A 14,113-nucleotide genomic window follows, 5' to 3' on the forward strand; every position below is an offset into this window, starting at 1 on the left:
GGTCCCTGTCCTCCCCATTCTCCATCCCCAAATCTCCAGGGGTTTCCCAGAGTGGTGCTGGCAACCCTACCACCATCCCCCACCAGTGGCCGGGTGTCAGCAAGCTGCCAAAGAACTCTGTGTAGCATAAGAGCTGTGCCTGGATTCCCCCCCCCCATGGTTTCTGTAGATTCCCAACTGCGTATTATGCTTGTCTCATGCATTCCTTTCGGTGAACGCTAGTACAGCTTTGAAACGTGCTTATCTGCAAGGTCACAGGTGCGGAGGGGAGACGGCTTCGCTTAGTCTATAATGAGCTAGAGTGTGAGAACAACTAATTGTTATATTTTAGGAAACCGTTGCTTCTCAGACTAGGGGCGCGAATCTGAGAGTCAACCCGTGCGAGCGGGAACCAAGTCCATTGGTTATTGTCGGTTTGAATTTGCTTTACTATCACCTGCTTGGACCTTCCCCAGTTATTCTAAACAGTGAACGTGTTCCTGCTCCATCATGGCTTCAATAAAATACTACTTTGTTACAAACATGTATTGATTGCAAGTTGTGGGGAGGGGGGACGACCTGGCGACCCTACTCATAGGGACCGGAAAACATAAGAGAAGCCAATGTTGGATCAGGCCAATGGCCACCCAGTCTAACACTCTGTGTCACACAGTGGCCAAAAATACCAGGTACTAATGTAAAAGAAAATTGTTACAAAATGATGTATGACACCTAAGAAAATAGCAAATATGAATCAGAATATGTCTAGCAAATGTTGGAAATGTAAAAAACATGAAGGCTCATTTTATCACATGTGGTGGACATGTGACAAAGCTAGGGACTTTTGGACAAAGGTCCACAGTGAAATGCAAAAGATTCTAAAATGTTCTTTTAAGAAAACGCCTGAAATTCTGCTCTTAGGTTTAAAAATGGAAGAACTGAATTTAACAAAAAAGACATTGTTCTGGTATTTGATAACAACGGCAAGAATGATATATGCTCAATATTGGAAGCAAGAAAAAATACCAGACCTGGGAGAATGGAGGGACATGAGGGAAGTGCATTGCGGGAAGCCTTTTGGGGGAGGGAGGGAAAAGGGAATATTTAACCAACTGACAAAAAGATTTAAAATGTGATATTAATGGAAAATAAAAAGTCTTTTGACATTAAAAAAAATACCAGGTGCCATCAGGAGGTCCAGCAGTGGGGCCAGGACACTAGAAGCCCTCCCACTGTTGACCCCCCCCCAAGCACCAACAATACCAGACTGAGAGTTCCTATCTATAACTTGTGGCTAATAGCCACCAATGGACCTCTGCTCCATATGCTTATCTAATTCCCTCTTGAAGCCGTCCATGCTTGTAGCCGCCACCCACCACCTCCTGTGGTAGTGAATTACATGTGTTAATCATTCTTTGGGTGAAGAAGTACTTCCTTTTATCTGTTCTAACCCGACGGCTCAGCAATTTCACGGAGTGCCCATGAGTTTTCGTATTGTGAGAAAGGGAGAAAAGTACTTCTTTCTCTTCCTGCTCTATTCCACACATAATCTTGTAAACCTCGATCATGTCACCCCTCAGCCGTCGTTTCTCCAAGTGAAAGAGCCCTAAGTGCTTTAACCTTTCTTCATAGGGAAAGTGTTCTAACCCTTTTATCATTCTAGTTGCCCTTTTCTGCACTTTTCCCAATGCTGTAATATCCCTTTTAAGGTGTGGTGACCAGAACTATACACAGTATTCCAAGTGATCACTCCTGGTTCACCTACACCAGCTCCCAATTTGTTTCCGTGCCTAATTCAAGGCACTGGTGTTGAACTTGAACGCCCTAAACAGTTTTGGACCAGCCTATGCTAAATACTGTCTGTTCCCCTACAAGCCCTTACCTGGATGGCCCAGGCTAGCCCGATCTTGTTGGATTTCAGAGGCTAAGCAGCAGGGGCTGGCACTAGCATACCCAGGGCTATTTTTGAGGAATGCACAGGAACGGAGTTCCAGCTGGCTCCCAAGTTGACCACGCACAGCAGGAACTCATTAGCATAATAGGCCACACCCAATAGCAGAAACCCATTGGGATTGGCTACATTAGGGGTGTGGCCTAACATGCAAATGAGTTCCTGCTACCAAAAAAAGCCCTAGGTTTTGACAACAAACAAGGTTAACAGAATAAGAAGCAAAAGGTGGGTGTGGCTGGATGACTATACTTCTGGTAGCATGGGGGTGTGGCCTAATATGCTAATGAGATATGCTCTCATGGATGTGGCTGGATATGCTAATGAGTTTCTGTTGTTGGGTGTGGCCTATTATGCTAATGAGTTCCTGCTGGGCTTTTTTTACAAAAAAAAAGCCCTGAGCATACCTGAGGTGGGGCAGCTGCCGAGGCCCAAGGTTTGTGGTGTGTTGCCAGCACCCCCTGCCCACTCCCTTGCTAGCACACCACCACCCGTGCTCCCTGCTGCCAGTGCACTGCCTGTTGCCACTGGGGAAATGACTGCAGGCAGCTGGGGGTATGGGCAACGGGAGTACTTGTGAGCAGAAAACGGAAGGACACATGAGCAGGTGGGAAGCATGCAGGTGGGTGGGAGGGCAGGGGTGCCTGGTGGTGGGTATAGGAAGGAGGGGGGGCTGGGGGCTGTCTGCCCTGGAAGCCCGAAAACCTGGAACTGCCCCTGCTAAGAAGAATTAGCCTTGGTTAGTACTTGGATGGGAGACCACCAAGGAAGTCCAGAGTTGCTCTGCAGAGGCAGGCAATGGCAAACCACCTCTGTTCATCTGCCCTGACCTGGATGGCCCAGGCTGGCCCAATCTCATCAGATATCGGAAGCTAAGCAGGGCCGACCCTGGTTAATACTTGGATAGGGGACCACCAAGGAAGGTGGTCATCAATGGCAAACCACCTCTGCCTGTCTCTTGCCCTGAAAACCCTGCAGCTGCAACTTGACAGTATTTTTCACCACCAGACTGGAGTAAATCTGCATAGGGTTGCATTGTTAATGTAATGTATTCAATAGCTGCCATTGAATGCATGATGTATGTGAAACATCTATTTGACTTGCCATGTTGAGCTTCATCCTGGGCTAGGATCCAAATCCATCCAATCGCATTGCTAGCCCAGGAAGCACGTAGCCAATCACTTTACAGCAAGCTCCCTGAGCGGGAACGTCCGTGATTGGTCCTTATATGAACAACCATATTGGTTGGTATTTGTACAGTGGGTGTGGCTACATTAGCCGGGAGAGTTTAAAAGCAGGACAACTGCAATGTAAAAGGTGAACTGTTCTATTCTGGCTATCAGATGTTGATCCGTGTTGGAGTTGTGTTCGAGTTGAAGAATAAAGTTGTGTTCTTGCTGAATCACTCTCCGACTTCTTTGTTAAGCGAGCAACTTAACAGTTAATCTATCAATCTAACAAATTAATCATCTGAATACTGCAGTCCTATGAATGTGAAAGGGCCAATGACAGGAAGAAGATGATAAGATTAGAGTGCAGGGTTGCCAAGCAGAGGCAGGCAAGGGCAAACCACCTCTGTTTCTTGCTTGCCTTAAAACCCTGTGGGGCTGCCATAAGTCAGCTGTGACTTGACGGCATTTTGTACCACCCAAATGTGTTTTGTAATGCTCTGCTTTTAATTGTTAGCTGCCTTGATGGCCCTGATTGGGCAGAAAGGCAGGTTATAAATGTAAACATAAAATAAAATATAAGCCCCTATACATCTCTAGCTTTTAATGCAGGCAGGCTTGGGAACACAGATAAAATAGCTGTTCACATTCTAGCTTGTGCTGTAAGTTTCCTTTGATTCCCCCCCCCCCCCCAAAACTGCAGAGTGGAGTGGGTTTGGTGGCTTCACTGTGCTGAGAGTTTCAGTACGTTTATGCCACTTGCCTTTGATTTGCTCCTGAGAGTCCAGAGGTAACTTACTGGAACTGTTGGTATTCAGAACCTGCAGTCCAGGGATTCTAATTGGCTGCCGATCAGAAACCCTGCCTTACAGATCTGGCAAGTGAAAACCTAATGGGATATGAAGCATCCCTGATGCCTGGCATATAAATTGTGACACGCCGTGATGCCAGCTCTCCTCGCCAGCAAATTGGGAATTAAAGATGTGTCGTTCTAGTAACCTGGGCAATCAGAAAGCCAGTTTCTGTCTTGATTATCAGTGTCTAAATCTATTCTCGACAAACAAAAGAGAGGGAAATGCAGTTTTGACACAGTCATAACACAGGGAGAAGCTGTCTCAGGGAGGAACCAGGAAAGGCGGACTCGCAAACAGTCACAAATAGAAAACACTGCAGGCTGTTATGTATTGAGCCCAGGGGTCGTTTCGTAGAAAAAGAGCTAGGGGAACTCATTAGCATAACTCATTAGCATATACCACACCCCCTGACAACACCGGAAGTGTGTCATAAGGCCACACCCCCTGACATCACCGGAAGTGTGTCATAAGGCCACACACCCCACCCCCAATGGTCCCGGCTGCTGCCGAGGCAGGGGTGGGGAGAGGCAGGGAGGAAGCAACTTACCCTCCCTCTTCTCCTGCCTCCACCTGGCTGAATGAGGGCCGGAAGCAGGGCGGCCGGAAGCGGGGGGGGGCTTCGTCATGTGCCCCGCCCCCCATACCTCACCCGGGGGAACTGCGATCCCCCACGACCCCCCCCGAAATGACCTCTGATTGAGCCTAAGACATCCCTCACCTTGAACTGGGTGAGCTTGCTCCCCAAGAACAATAGCTGACCAGGATCCTGGAATTGACCTATAGATAAGCAGTATAATGTAAATAGCCTATCCTTGGGAGTGGGTGTGGGGTGTGTGTGGTGTTTGCATGCTTTATAAGCAAGGCTCAAACCCTGCTGGGTATCCTTGTGTTCCTGAAATCACTAAATAAACTAGAGTTGATCACTGCAATGCGTCCAGAACCCAGTATTTAACACAGGCTGAACCCACAAATAGAGGCCAAGAATTTCTGTAACATTAACAGAGAAGAATCAAAACGATGGGATGGAGCCTATGGTCTATTTTTGTGGGTATGAAAGCACTGTCATGTGCCAGGGGGTAGGGGTGCCACCCTCCAGATGGCACCTGTAGATTTCACACTACAGTTGATCTCCAGACAGCCAAGATCAGTTCCCCTGGAGAACGTGGCTGCTTTGGAAGGTAGACTCCATGGCATTATGCCCTGCTGAGGTCACTGCCCAAGCCCTGCCCTCCCCAGACTCCACCCACAAAATCTCCAAGTATTCCCAACCGCAGCTGGCATCCCGGGGGAGGGGGGTTGCTGAATGCTGCCTTCAACGGCAGACTCCCATGTCACATGCAACAGTGTTTTTGTGGATCTTTTCAATCCCAAGGGCAACATTTTGGAAGTGCAGCAGAAGGGGAAAGGTGGAACAGTTTTTTCTTCCCATTAGTGGAATGTTGCTCTTGGATTATTAGAGCTAATTTATAAACACTGAGTCAGATTCAGATGGCTTAGCTACAGTGATCCATGCAACCGTCACCTCCAGGCTGGATTACTGTAATTTGCTTTATGCGGGGCTACCCTTGAGACTGACCCAGAAATTTCAGCTGGTCCAGAATGCAGCCACACAGGTCCTTATGGGGACACCACTAAGAGGTGCGATTCATCGATCCCTCAGTTAAGTGCATGGGGAAACAACGGCACAGAAACAAACAAACCCGCGACTCACCCACGGTTGCGTCTGATCACACACTGACGGACTGCACCCGCAGCGTCAAAGGAAGGTGTGATCGTTGTGCAACTACGGGTCAAATCCCTCCAGAGGAAATAGCCTTGCTCCCCCCCCCCCGGTTTTTTCTGGTGCGTGTGACCACAACCTATATTGAGAAAGAAAGATCGCACTCTGGCGGATATAAGATCAGATCTGGAACAATTCTATTTGTCTGGAACGCGATGCCTCATTATTAGAATGTAAAATGGAAATAGTGGGATTAAGGGTGGCTTTCATGCCCAGAGCTGCCTCCCCATTTACCTTGATGCCAAGTTTATGACATTCTCTGGCAGTGAGAGAGCTTTACCCGCACAGATTCCAAATTAGATTGAATCACTAGATTAAATCTTCAGAGTTTCCCTGGCTCTCATTGAAGTGTTATTTGAAACTGTGTTTCACAGCCTGCTAGCTTAATGCACCTTTTGTTTTATTCCTGAATCTAAAACTGTGTACTTATTAAACTTGAACTCGGTAAGACGCTTTTTATTAACTGCTTGAGCAAATCTGCATTTGCTTTCTTTGGCAGGTTACTTGGCTGCGGTTCTAAATGTATGACTGCAGAGAATTTTTAGTTAAGACGGAGCCGGAAACATCACCTGATGTGACCATTGCAGATATTTATTTGGCGTGGCGGGGTATAAATGTTTCATATACAAATAAGTACGGTGCACTTGCTATGAATATGTGCATGATGCTAGAGGAGTTCCATGAGAATGTAGCCTTAAAATGCAACCATATACTGATTGTTCCCCCTCCCCAGTTGCATAAACATTACCAGAGGTCAAAGCAGTCAGGAAGAGCATTTCCAATTGGGAAAGTATAACCAGGGAAGAGTTAACCAGCTCTTCCCCAGCATCGACCTCTACCAGTTTGGTATAGTGCAGGCATGTCCAAATTCGAACAGGTAGTGATCTATTTTTCCCAGCCAAAAGTGCCGGTGATATACTACCATGAAAATAAAGTTTCAAATTAGTTTCAAATTAGATTTTAACCCACTAAAGTTGGGTTCCACCGCCCCCCCCCCCTGTAATGCACCTTCTGTAATTTACTCGTAAGTGTCTGGTGAACTACCTCTGACTCCTCCGCGATCTACTGGTAGATCGCGATCTACCTGTTGGACATACCTGGTATAATGGTTAAAAGCTCGGACTCTAATCTGGGAGAACCGGGTTTGATTCCCCACTCCTCCACATGCAACTGCTGGTGTGACCTTGGGTCAGTCACAAGGTCTCTCAGAACTGTTCTTTCAAGAGCAGATCTTGAAAGAGCTCTCTCAGCCCCACCTACCTCACAGGGTGTCTGTTGTGGGGAGGGGAAGGGAAAGGAGATTGTAAACTACCGTATTTTCCGGCGTATAAGACGACTGGGCGTATAAGACGACCCCCAACCTTTCCAGTTAAAATATAGAGTTTTCCAGTTAAAATATAGAGCTGTGCTGATGCTTCTGGCGTACCGGCGTATAAGACGACCCCCCACTTCTGAGAAGATTTCCCTGGGTTAAAAAGTAGTCTTATACGCAGGAAAATACGGTACTCTGAGACTCCAAGTGAAGGGCGGGGTTTAAATCCAATCTCCTCCTTTTCCTCCTTCTGCTGCTTTTAATTTTTATTTATACCTAGGGTGGCCATTTGGGAAAGATGCTGGATTAGAGGCAGAACATCGCATTTGCATGCAGAAGGTCCTAGGGTTTCAATCCCTGGCATCACCAGTTAAGAGGATCAGGTAATAGGTGATGTCTCTCAGACCCTGGAGAGCCACTGTCAATCAGAAAAGATAATGCTGCCTTTCAGAGGTCAATGGTCTGATTCAGTTTTAGGCAGCTTCATGTATTCAACTGATGGAACTCAAGAGTATGGAACACTTCTCCTGCCCTTCACCCCCCAGAAGTGATGTCACCACGTAGTAGACACTCTAGGATCCCTTTGACACTCTATGGTAACGTGTTGTGGGACACTGTTCTCCCACTATTTTGCCCGTGTGGACCAAAATCAATGGTGGGAGGATGGCTGTCAATGGGGGCAACCTTGCTAGCCTTCTGCAACAGTGAACTAATAGCACAACCAGGGAGCTGGCTCTTTGGGTGGGACTGTGAAGGAATGCATTTTCTTCTGTGGGGCTGGCAAGGAGCAGAGCCTCCACTTTACATTTTAACAATTTTTTCTTTCTAGGCAGAGGAGGAAGTCAGTTTGTTTGTACTTCAGCCCGCCTTCATACAAATGCTAATAGGTCTAGACAAATGGATGGTCAAGCCTCCCTCTCCTGCCCCCTTCTTTCAGGCAGGGAACAGATTTGGGGGGACTTTAGATTTTGGAACAACTCCAGGGATAATCTCCAGGAAAGAGCTGGAGGAAATGCTTCTCTTACCTGGCCAGACTGGGCCAAGTGGGAGGGGGAAACAGAGATAAAAATTCCTCACTGTAGGAAGGAGCTCTCTTTCTTTGGGATGCTGCATCCAGGAGAACTCAGAGCTTGAAGTCTGCAAGCAGGCAGCCATTGACCATGTGCTTGCCTGGGAGAGTTGGAGCAAGCTTTAAGGTAATGATAACTCTGTAGAGATCGAGAATATCTAAGCTAAAGAGCCTGTCCTATATTTTAACAGCTGATAGGGCATGTATAGAGAAAGGGACAGAGGATTTGCGTTTTTACCAATTTCTTTTGTATTCCTTGATCAATCTGGTGCTGAGCTTAAAGTACGCTTGTAAACATTGTTAATCTATTAATCTTCAAAATTAATCAACTAAATACTGCAGTCCTATGAATGTCACAGGCTAATGACAGGAAGATGATGATACGATTAGAGACCGGGCTGTTTCCACCATAGCGATATGCATGCATTTGTATTCTTAGTTCTCATCACTGACTGAAACAAAGGTACCCTTCCAGATGGGAAACTGTGTTAGACTGTGGCAGCAGAATAAAACAGGAGTCCAGTGGTACTTAAAGACGAACAGAATTTATCCCAGCATAAGCTTTGGTGCATCAGGGCTCACTTCATCACATGCGTGAGATGTACATCCATTAAGCCGATTCACACACACAACACAATTGGGGGAGGGTTTTTACAAAGAAAGGTCAGTTCAAAAACATCAGTTCCATCAGCATGGATGTGAGATGTTCCCAACTGTCATTAGCTAAGCTTTGGGGACACACAAAGGCCTTGCTCAGGTCTTGCAAACTGAGGGCAGCGGCTTCCTTGATTGCATCAACCCATCTCTTCTTGGGTCTTCCTCTTTTCCTGCTGCCTTCAACCTTTGCCTAGCGTTATGTTTTTTCCCCCAGTGACTCTTGTCTTCTCATAATTATGTGACCATAGCCTCAGCTGAGTAATTTTAGTTTCTAGGGAGAGTTCAGGCTTGATTTAATCTAGAACACACTTATTTTCTTTCTGGCGGTCCACGGTATCCACAGAACTCTCCTCCAGCACCACATTTCAAATGAATCAACTTCCTTCCTGTCAGCTTTCTTCACTGTCCAACTTTCACACCCATACACAGTAATGGGGAATACTATGGCACGAATTATCTTGGTCGCCAGTGACATATCCTTACACTTAAAAAAAAAAATCTCTTCTAGCTCCTTCACGGCAGCCCTCCCCAGTCTCAACCTCCTGATTTCTTGATTATCTCGGCCGCAGTCTCCCTTTCGGTTGATGATGAAGCCAAGGAATCGAAAACCTCAAACAATTTCACTCTCTTCATCATCAGCCCTAAAGTTGTGGAATGAGATACTGCTTATCTGCTTGCTGATCTCATTTCATCCTGTAATAGGTCCTGTACCAAAAGCTCTAGGAGGAGGTCTATGAACAAGCCAAGGGTCAAATGCATGAAGGAACCCTCTCCGCTTTTGAGATCTCATCTTGCTGTCCGGCTGTTCCTCTCAGTGCGCATGCGCACAGTGGCAGGAGCCATGGCGCCCTTACTCTCTATGCATGCGCAGTAGCGGCAAACCCCACCCATTGGCAGCAAGACCCACCCCAAAACCTTGACATCTCCAGAGAGATTTTTTGGGGTGAGTACTTTGTGTGTGTGTGTGTGTGTGTGTGTCTGCCTGGAAGTCATGGTTGACTTCTGGTGACCCTTAGAGGGGGTTTGGATGTTTCAGAGAGGTGGCTTGCTATTGCCTGCCTCTGCATCACAGCCCTGGTATTCCTTGGGTGTCTCCCATCCAAGTACTTGCCAGGGTCGGCCCTGCTTAGCTTCCGAGATCTGACAAGATAGGGCTTGCCTGGGCTAGCCAGGTCAGGACAACATCTCCAGTAAGACTTTGACCCGCCCCTGTGAGAGGGTATTTCTTAGAGTAACACAGCAGATTAAAAAAAAAAAAAGCTTCATGAATTAACAAATTCAAATCCCATCAGTACTGTAGAAGTTGACATAGTCATGGTCAAAGATTTAGTGATGTTGACAAATGCAATCAAGGGGTGGGTGCTGTTGCTGGGCAATAAATTCAAAATGCTGATTAACCTTGGAACAGTATGTGAATCTGAATACGTGACGAACACTTCACGGTACTGAATCTCCCTATTAAATTGTTTAATGCTTGCATGTCTTCATGCAATTAATCCTTGGCATAAGACAGATGGTGGGGTTTTATTGGTACATGCTTGCGGGGTTGGCACCACATAACAAGAGCTTGAGAGCATACATGTCGGGAACCGAAGGAATCTTGAGTGATGAGAATTGCTGTGTCAGTTTATGGAACGAGAACTACTATCAGTATGACTATGCTGTTAAAATAAAATTTCCCTTTAGAAGGTACTGAGTGAGCAGCAAGTTTGATGGAGGCTATAGGACAGAGACCGACGCTGTAGATAGTTATTTAAAATATTTATATGCCCGCCTTCCCCCTGACACCTCAGAACCCAAGGCAGGTAACAATCAATCTAAAATACCTTAAAACCGTACACATTCAAACACTGAAAACATGAAATAATAAAGAGAGTAAAATGTTTTATCTAATTTACTTTATTTATATCCCACCTTTCCCTCAATGGGGACCCAAAGTGGCTTACATTGTTCTTCTCGCCTGCATTTTATCCTCACGCCACAACCCTGTGAGGTAGCTTAGGCTGAGAGCGTGTGACTGGCCCAAGGTCCCCCAGCAAGCTTCCAGAGCAGAGCCGGGATTCAAACCCGGGTTTTCCAGATTCTGTTCCGATACTTTAACCATTCACCCCACACTGACTCTTAAAATAACCATTCAAAAAAACCTGTTTACAGCCAGGAAAACATTTCCCAGACTTGGATTGTCCCAAAAGCTCACTGGAATGATTGTAATTTGCAGCCTTGCTAGGAAGCCAGAAGAAGACCCCCCCTCTTTTCCAGGGGGCTGCCCCAAAAGCGTGGGCTGCACATGGAAAAAGTCCAAGCCCAGGTCATTGCAGAACAGATCCCAAATACAGGGGGAAGCTAAGATTGGAGTCCAGTAGCACCTTATAAGCTCAACAGGATTTTTGGGTATAAGCTTCCGAGATCCAAAGTTCCCCTCATCAGATATGAGTGTTTTGACTCTCAAAAGCCTATACCCTGAAAATGGGGTTGTTGAGGGGTATGGTCGCCAGCCTCCAGGTGGGCCTGGAGATCTCCCACTTTTACAACTGATTTCCAGCTGAGAGAACAGTTTCCCTGGAGAAAAGGCTGCGTTGAAGGGTGGACTCTATGGCATTGGACCACGCTGATGTCCTTCCCCTCCCCCAAACCCCACCCTCTCCCGGATCCACCCCCAAAGTCTCCAGGTATTTTCCAACCCAAAGCCAGGAAAACATTTCCCAGACTTGGATTGTCCCAAAAGCTCACTGGAATGAGGATAAAATGGAGAACGACGTAAGCCGCTTTGAGTCCCCCACTGGGGAGAAATATGATGATGATGATGCACTGTAACACTCTTAAGAAATCCTATGCATTTCCTCGCAAATGAACCCCACCGAGGTCAGTGGGGCTTTACTTTCAAGTTAAGCGACGGCAGCATAAATCTCATCCACTTTATCGCCATTTACATTCCGAGTAAACAAGAATGAGGAATTGAACAGGTAGTGTATACCAATAATATAAACAGCAAAAAAAAAAGGATGGAATTTTAATGCATAACTAAACTTTCCTTGGACTGCAAGAAGATCAAATCAGTGAATCCTAAAAGAAATGAACCCTGACTGTTCCCTGGAAGGCCAGATAATGAAACTGAAGCTCAAATACTTTGGCCACCAAATGAGAAGGGAGCACTCACTGGAGAAGACCCTGATGTTGGGAAAGACTGAAGGTCAAAGAAGACGGGGATGGCAAAGGATGAGATGGTTAGACAGTGTCATAGATGCAACGAAAATGAAATTGAGCAAACTTCAGAGGACGGCAGAAGACAGGAAGGCCTGGTGTAATGTATCCAGTCCAGACAAGTAAAGAGACAAACGCAGAGCTTCGCTCCAAGAAACAATGGACTATGCGGATCCTAGCCCGCTCCAATCAGGGGGCTAGGTTCCCGGCCGAGAGCCTATGGGACTCTCGGCCACTGTAAATAACCTATAGGGAAGTAGGGGTGTGTTTTGGGTTGCGGTTTCTCGGGGGATATAAGCCAGCCTGTGAGCTGGCCAAAGTCGTCTTGTTCCTGATAGAATAAAGTACGCTTTGCTGAAATCACTCTCCGTTTGCGTACTTTTCACCTGGCATGATCTGGTCCATGGCGACTGTGCGACTGAACAACAACAAAAACCCAAGAAGCCAGACCAATGTGTAACCCTTTCTAAATGCATGAGGAATTTCGCAATTGGAGAAGTATACAAAACGTGTTCATTCGTGCATATGGAACAATCGCACATAACCATATCTCTGCGTCCCACCCAGCACCTGTCACTGCCTGACCCGCACTGTAAGGTAAAGGTAAATGTTCCCTTGCTCGAAAGCCAGTCGAATCCGACTCCAGGGTTGCGGTGCTCATCTCCGTTTCCAATCCAAAGAGCCAGCGCTGTCCGAAGACGTTTCCATGGTCATGTGGCCGGCATGACTAAACACCAAGGCGCACGGAACACTGTTACCTTCCCACTGAAGTGGTACCTATTTATCTACTTGCAATTTCTTGCTTTGGAACTGCTAGGTTGGCAGGAGCTGGAACTACAGACAGGAGCTCACTCCGTCATGCGGCAACTCGGGTCTCGACAGCCTGCAGTTCAGCGCTTTAACCACCTGAGCAACCGCAGCTGTACGGTTACGCAAAAGGTCGCCGGACGGGATTCCTTCGTTTGCATAACCACGCCCCGTTAAAGAAAGGGGGGAACCGCATTGGCTAAACCGCCTCACCACCGCGACAGCCCAGTGGCGCGCGCGGGGCAGAGGACGACACGCACGCGCGCGGCCTCTCTCCGGGCGCCCAAGAGCCGCTATATTCTCCGGCAGGTTATTAGCATAATTCCACGCCCTTTTGCTGGCAATCGATTGGTCCGCAGGCGGGAGGAGCGGGAGGAGCGAGAGGGCGAGGGTGGGGGGGAAGGAAAGACGGAGCCCCGGTCGCTGTCTGTCTGGTCGCGCTGCTCTCCGCGGATTGGCTAGTTCTGGTTTGTCTGTCAAAAACAGAGGAGGAGGCGGGATTAGAAGAAGGAGGAGGGGGAGAAAAGAAGAGAGGGTCTCACTTCCGCCTTGGTGTCAGCGGGTCTTGTCGGGGGGCTTTTCCGCAAGTGCGCGTGCGCCGCGGGAGGCAGCCCCCGAGGAAGAGCGAGCGCGCGAGCCGGGTGCCAGGTAACCAGCCAACCGACAAACGGCCTTGCAACCCCCCTCACCCCCGCCTCCCCTCAGCCAGGGACTGATGGGAGGGAAGCCTCAGGAACACTGGGGGTTTTTTTGGGGGGGGGAGGGCACCCCTTGGCCTAGGGAGGGGGGTGGGTGCGAGAAGCAGGAGGGAAGGATGGGGGGCAAAGAGCAGATCCCCCCCCCCACTCCCTGCAGGAGAAAAGGGCTTCTCCCTCCACCCTCCTGGTATTGGTACTCTTCCCACGAAGGTGGAGAAGAGTGATGACTGTTTCCCCCATTAGAGCCTTTTTTCTGGTCAGGCAGCAGTGGGCTTTTCAGGAAGGAGGGGGCAGCCTGGAACACCCCCTTTTTCAGTTCACCCCCCCCCCCGTGCCAGGCAAAATCTCTTTTGGAGGGCTAAGCCCCCCCCCCCAAACTGACCTTCGCACATCACTTGTCACGGTGTGTGGGCAGGTGATCCAGCGGCTCTCTCTGGTTTCTGCCTGTCAGAGCTGCTGTTGAAGAGGGCATGGTTGTTTAGGTGGCTTTAGGGGGTCCGCCTGGGCTGTGGGCGAGGGGAGTGAGCTCGGGAAGGCAGGAGTTTTCCCCTTCAGCTGCCCCCACCAGCCTCCGTGGTTGCTGATCTTTGGCCTACAAGGAGTAAGTCACCCCTTCCCTGTTAGTTTCTTAGGGTTCCG

At 48.0% G+C, this 14,113-nt stretch overlaps 1 protein-coding gene across 1 annotated transcript in view; it reads left to right on the forward strand.

Moving 5' to 3' along the window:
* Positions 1 to 13,277: 13,277 nt before the first annotated feature.
* The window catches only part of OSBPL2 (oxysterol binding protein like 2), a 152,062-nt gene continuing 151,226 nt past the window's right edge, over positions 13,278 to 14,113 (forward strand). The window contains exon 1 of the mRNA XM_015425669.1: positions 13,278 to 13,424. The gene's annotated coding sequence lies outside the window, so the exon portion shown is untranslated. The remainder of the gene's footprint in view (positions 13,425 to 14,113) is intronic.

The sequence above is a fragment of the Gekko japonicus genome, unplaced genomic scaffold, assembly GCF_001447785.1.
Source record: "Gekko japonicus isolate JY-2015 unplaced genomic scaffold, Gekko_japonicus_V1.1 scaffold1202, whole genome shotgun sequence".
NCBI lineage: Eukaryota > Metazoa > Chordata > Lepidosauria > Squamata > Gekkonidae > Gekko > Gekko japonicus.